At 32.9% G+C, this 6672-nt stretch overlaps 1 long non-coding RNA gene across 1 annotated transcript; it reads right to left on the bottom strand.

Annotated features, from left to right (window-relative positions):
* LOC143051035 (uncharacterized) lies at nucleotides 1-4036 on the bottom strand. Its single transcript, XR_012970555.1, has 4 exons — nucleotides 3923-4036; nucleotides 2688-2765; nucleotides 2310-2456; nucleotides 1-134 (listed from the first exon to the last, which is right to left on the bottom strand). It is a non-coding gene; the product is annotated as an uncharacterized LOC143051035 (long non-coding RNA).
* Between the last annotated feature and the right edge of the window lie 2636 nt (nucleotides 4037-6672).

Raw genomic sequence — 6672 nt, 5'->3', positions numbered from 1 at the left:
CACAATTGCCATGATGAGCGTCATGTATACAGTACTAGTTCTAACGGAAGTTCCGTGATTAAGATTACAATAATCTTTAGCACACGTGGTCTTCTTCGCTTCGGCTCCTCCTGTTGAGCAGCCTCTTATGACGTCTAAAAAATTTCAAAGTTAATATGAATGTTAAACATTTTCTTTAAAATGAGTATGATTTGTAGTAATGAGTTATCACCAAACGACAATGCAACATGGTGATCAACAGACATAATGAATTGTATAATATTCGCAACCATGTTAATGTTGTATTTATTTCATAACTTAATTGTTATCTCCCTTTTTAATTGTTATCGTATGCCTGTCAGAACTTGGGTTCGTAAGACAGTAACATTAGTAACACTTGTTTAATACAAGATCCGACTTGTGCGAAAAAGAACGTTACCTTCGCACCTTACTTCCTAGATGGTATTTACAATAATTAAATAGTGCCTATAGAAAAAAATTCTAAAAAGGCTAATAGTATCTATTTAATAACATTGACGGTACAAATTTTCCTGCACTGGATGCGCATTTCGACAATACATGTCTCTTCAGTGATGCTCGTGGCCAAAATATTTGAAATCCAAAGCTTATATAAAAGATGAAGAGCTATAATCCAAAAGGTCCAAAAAGTATAGCCAAATCTGTGAAAGGAATTAGAGCTTTGCATGAGGGAGAAACATTCCTTAATTTATAATAATTTGTAACATTTTGTAACAGCAAATTTTAATAACACAAACAATCCGTATTTTCATGCCAGTACCGAAGTACTGGCTACTGGGCTGGTGATACCCTAGGGGACTAACAGTCCCCCAGCAGAGGCATCGACCCAGTGGAAGTAATAACATTAAGGGTACCAATTTTCCTGCACCAGATGCACATTTCGACAATACAATTAAATGTGGTACTTTTTGTCAACACATTGGTCATGTTGGTCCAGTTTTAATTTATTTCACCAGTATATTTTTATATAGTCCAACAGCTAATTGTTAAAAAAAAATAGTCTTTAATAAACAAGGCAATATACAGACTTTTGAGCATTTAGGATTATAAAAGTGTCTCTGGTAGATACGTGTGTAATATTGAAACCACCATATCATTTATACTGTATATACCTCAAATAGACGTTTTCTATATGACATTTATACTTTATAATACAAATTACATGATTGATAATGGATAATTCCTCAAAACATATAACTCATAAATCGTGGTTTAATTTTATTACACCTATAATCTACTTGTATTTACTACTTCGTAAATAACATGTATTATGAACTATATTTTCGTATCTCTCCTTTGTAAATACGTATATAGATATCGTTAAAATCATATTGTTGTAGCTATTTCAATGTAACTTACCAAGCCTTCCTAAATAAGGATTTTTCAATTTTAGGGAAATGCTCGATTACTGACAATAAGAGCATATACGAACTGTATTTGTGATTAACTCATCTTACTAGAGTTTTAATGTTATTCACTATCCATTAGTGTACTCAAGAATATTATTAAAAACGTAACTTTTTTTCAAATGACACTATCTTATCTATTAATATTACTTTTGTTGTGCTTTATTTAAAAGTAATGATTTCTCATTTTATACTGTTTAAATCTAGTACTTGTTATTCAAATGAAGTCTATCTTATAATTATCAATTTTGACGTTGTTTGAACTCTAAACCGACTTTTGAGTATCGCACCAATATCACAAGAACCACATAAAAGCGTCTGTAGTGATTTAGGATACCCTGACTCAACATAGTTTTAAATCAACCCCGTCTTAAGTGGCACTAGTCGGCGTGCGAGCTTTTTCGCCTATTAAAGCTTTGTGTGTCCTTCAGGTTTTTTTCTTGCATTAGTGTTTTCTATTTGATTAATGCAAGTTGACTATCAGTTAACTACTTTTGATTCGAGGGATTATATTGGTTGAGGTTTCAAACAGTATGTGATATTGAAAAGCCATATCATATTCACTTTATTATATACCTCATGACGTCATACAGCTTAGGGGTAAGATACCGCCTTCTGCTTTGAAATAGTTACTGACATCTATTTCATGACGTCACACAGTTAGAGTAGTGACAAAGTCTTTGGTAAAGTGACTGTTATCGAGAGCGTCACAGATGAGTCGTATGTAGATGAAAAGTGCGTCTAGCGTATTAGATTATAATCCTTGAACTATCAACACGGATAGCTGATACAGGAGATTGCGTTTATCGTGTTTTGTTTTTTTTGCATCCAATTTATCTGTTTTTACTACTAAGCATATACATGTAATAAACTAATTAATAGTACCTGTAACACCGTCGTGATCAATTACCATGGTTATACAATTCCCAGAACACCAAACCACTGGAAAATACTGCAACGCCACAGATAAACTAACTCTCTGCGAACAATAATGGTTCGTCCAGCTGGTACATTTGAAACATTTTATAATTCCTGAAAAGAGAATATAGGTTTTCTCATTGTTTCTTACATCCACTTCATTTGATCTTCTATGGATACCTTTAATGGGTATTTCTATTTATAGTTTGTGTTTTCCTTAGATTTGTATGTACCGTGAACTGAAACGCCATAACCGGATTAAAACTTATGCTTAATTCTAACCAATACAAATAGACCTGATTTTTGTTTTCAAATATGAGTTTAAAAACAATATATGTAAATTACCTTCTTGCTGAGGAGTTGTTGCCACATTAGCATTGGTTGAAGTATGGATGCTGTTGGCAGACGATGCTGAGAAACAAACTGTAAAATGTAAAAACATAGTATTTTGATAATAATTGAACAATATGTTATTTTAAATGCTGAATTTGGCAAAATAAACCTTTTTTGAAATCAGGTTTGTACCAACGAGTATACTGAGATTAACAATACAGGTGACTATGAACAGACTATTTATCATTTAAAAAGCAAAACGAGGAGGATAAATTTGGTGTATGCCTTTTGTGTGATTCCTTATTACCTTTGTTTTATTTTTTATTGATTAAAATAAAAACACAATGTTGACAGCTATATCCCTATTTTGACATATTTATTTATTGTGTCTGTTTGTTTTGTACACGCATAGTTCTTAATATAATGGAATTTGATGCGACTGTCATACAAGGGAGAAGTTTAGCTAGCTATAAAACCAGGTACATAAAATGGAAAATGCCTGTACCAAGTCAGTAATATGACAGTTGTTATTCATTCGGTTGATGTGTTTGAGTTTGCAGTTTATCAATACGTACGCAATAAATGTTCGTCTCTGTCAAAACTGACCGGCATTTCTAATAACACTACTAACAATGATATCTCTGATATTGCCTCCATCTAAAACAATCTTCAACGAATATTCCAATAAGGCAACAGTAGTATACCGCTGTTCGAATTCATAAATCGATTGAGATAAAAACTAATCAGGGTTACAAACAAAAACTGAGGGAAACACATCAACTATAAGAGGAGAACAACGACACAACAAAAACACTTAAATCAAGACACACAGAAACAAACTATAATATAACAATGGCCGTTTTTCTGACTTGGTACAAACTGATTTACTTGTCTAATTACTATTTTCATCAACTAATATTTGTTCTAATTATAACATACAATTTATACCTCCAATTGTTCAATTATGAAACAAAACAATGAACAAAACAAAAACATAGCGTACGTATCGTTTGTTATTTTCTTGTAACTGAACAACGGTGGTATTTATAGGTATACATTGTATGTCAATTTCCGTAACAAAATATATCGATAAAAACGGTTTGTACTTCCATTATTACTCATTAATATATGTTAATTTCAATTGAGAATAGACTCAATTCCTTGGCACGTGACACCAATATAAAGTAGGCCGTATTGACCGTTTATTATGAATTTCGAAATAATATTCATGGAAGTAATATACTCACCTGAATTAAAGAAAAGCATAATCTGATTAATATACAAAATCTTCATATTCGTGAAACAGTTCAACATTAGTATTCACTGACTCTAATCTGCTACAACTGATATGCGTATTTGAATTATCCGAAAAGTTATTTTTAATATATATATATCTTAAAACTTGTTGAGCATCTCATAAATTTTTCTTATCAGTAATTGTTTGGTCGTAGTTTAATAAATCGTTGTCCCGATAGATATATAGAAAATGATATTATTCATGAGAATTCATGCCAAATTGCATCAGGATATATTTAAACCCTTATAAAAAGTAAACAACGATTTCCCTTTCTTGTGTTAAGCCCTACTTCCTCAACTACAATCTTGTAAATATATACAAATTTAATAGATAGACTCACATGACTCATCCTATATACTATATTTTTCGTTCAGTATTTCAGTAACATTACAGTTTCATTATGATACGTTATTTCAAGTGGCTAATATTTATCTCGCGTCCTTCTGAAATTGACATTCATTTCATTATATGTAACATTCCTGATACCTCCCACAATAAAGCGCACAGGTTAATTAAAGAAAACTTTGATAGAAATCGTGTTTTAATGATCCTAGCTAAAAGATGTAATTATAAGTATTGTAATTTCATAGGATTGTAAAATCGTTGACCGTGCGCACTTTTTATAGAACGAATCGGTTATGATCTTACTACAAAATGTATTTCGGTCAACGATGTCACACTCCAAAGAATTTACAAAAAGAAGTATTTAATTATTTAATGAAATAGAAGATACATAAAGAAAACACTTAAAAACAACTACATGACGATGGAGGACAATTACGTCCAACAAAAACTACGAAAACAAAGTTGTCTTACTTTGAATTATAACTTATTCTTAACTCTTATTTTAGTCGGGCGTCACTGATGAGTCTTTGAAGACGAAACGCGCGTCTGCCGCCAATACCAAACTGCAATCCTTGTATATATGAGTTTATTTATAGATGATATGAATACGCTCCGACATAATATCCCCTCTGACTCAAATAGCAAACTTCGGTAAATTGTTAGATCACAGAACGTGTGACGAATGATGTCTGACTCAATTGAAAAACCTCGGTAGATCTCACTCCCCTGCAACAAATGTAAGATTGTTAGAGCTACCTACAATGATGTCTGCCTGCAATTACTGTTGCACTCTCTGCCTTAAAGTCAGAATCAATTCCGGACAGTTCGCTTTCATTCAATAAGAGGTAGTCATGTGTTTTTGTATAGAACCTGATGCAACACATTTTGAAGTCATAGATATCATTTTCCTTCGACTTAAAGACAGGCAGCATTATGGCAATGCGGTCGACTGAAAACAATCGTGATGTTTTGAATAATCAAATGATAATTTCATTCATGTCACCAGCAATATGAAGTTGCAAAAGAACAGCAAATATTTATTTTCACTTTCAGAGAACGCTACGCTTTGGCTACACAAATATATGAACAAATCTGAAGAGTTTTGATTTCCGAATCATGGACTATTGTGTTCGCATTTATAAAAATCATATTCTAAAATGAAAGCAAAAGATTCTTATTTAAATTAAAAACGAATGAGTGTGATAAAAAAAGACGATTGATTGATTTATTGATTGGCGTTTAGCATCACTTTTAATATTATTGTGTTATTTCGTGGCGGTAAGTTTTTATTGGTGGAGAAGACGGAATGCCCGAAAAAAAAACCATCGAGCTTAATAATAAAAACTAACAATATTTGTCAATTTAAATTGGAGTCGAGCGCATCTGCAGCTTGCTTATGTAACAACTGCGGACGTATTTGCATTATTTTTCTCTATTTTGCTCAATCAAACGTGATATTGCCAAATCGTATGTTCCTATTAAAACCCTCCACGGGGACAATTGATCAGTTATGGACTTTAGGACATATGATATTGAAAATGTATCGGTGAATGTGTCAAAGAGACAACAACCCGAACAAAAAGTAGTACACAGCAGCAGACCACCAATGGAGTTCTACGCAGCCAGAAAATTCGGCGGCGGGCTTAAGGTGGCCCTTTTACTAAATTCATAGTAAAAGAAAATGGACTTCACACTAAACTTCGAAACATATATATGACACAGTACCCGGCCACGTTCGCTCTGTGTTTTTGTTAGATGTATTTCTATGTGTATCTTTCTGCTGATATAAGCATTTATTCAACTGATTTATGTAGTTCGTTCTTATGTTGTACTGTTACATCACAGTCTCAGGTTAAGGGGAGGGGGATCCAGCTAACATGTTAAACCCCACCACATTCTAAATGTATGTGTCTGTCCCAAGTCAGGAGCCTGTAATGCAGTGGTTGTCGTTTGATGATGTGTAACATATTTGTTTTTCGTTAATTTTTTGTGCATAGATCATGTAGATTAGACCGTTAGTTTTCTCGTTTGAATTGTTTAACATTTTATATCTGGCTATGCTGTATTGGCTTTGCTCATTGTTGAAGGCCGTACGGTGACCTTTAGTTGTTAATTTCTGTGTCATTTGGTCTCTTGTCGAGAGTTTTCTCATAAGCAATCGCACCTTATCTTTTTTTTTACAAAATGAAAAAAAACCATACATGACTTACAAACCTGAAGCTGCTGACTTAGGACAGTCGCACAAATAAAATGTGGCGGGATAAAACATGTTTTATGAGATCTCAACTCCCTTCCCCCATATACATCTAGCTATGTAGAATAAACAAACACACAGCAATACGCCTGTTAAAATCA

This window comes from Mytilus galloprovincialis, chromosome 11 (genome assembly GCF_965363235.1).
Source record: "Mytilus galloprovincialis chromosome 11, xbMytGall1.hap1.1, whole genome shotgun sequence".
Taxonomy (NCBI): Eukaryota; Metazoa; Mollusca; class Bivalvia; order Mytilida; family Mytilidae; genus Mytilus; species Mytilus galloprovincialis.
Note: the sequence above shows the minus strand (reverse complement) of the source record. Positions and strands in the feature narration are given on the sequence as shown.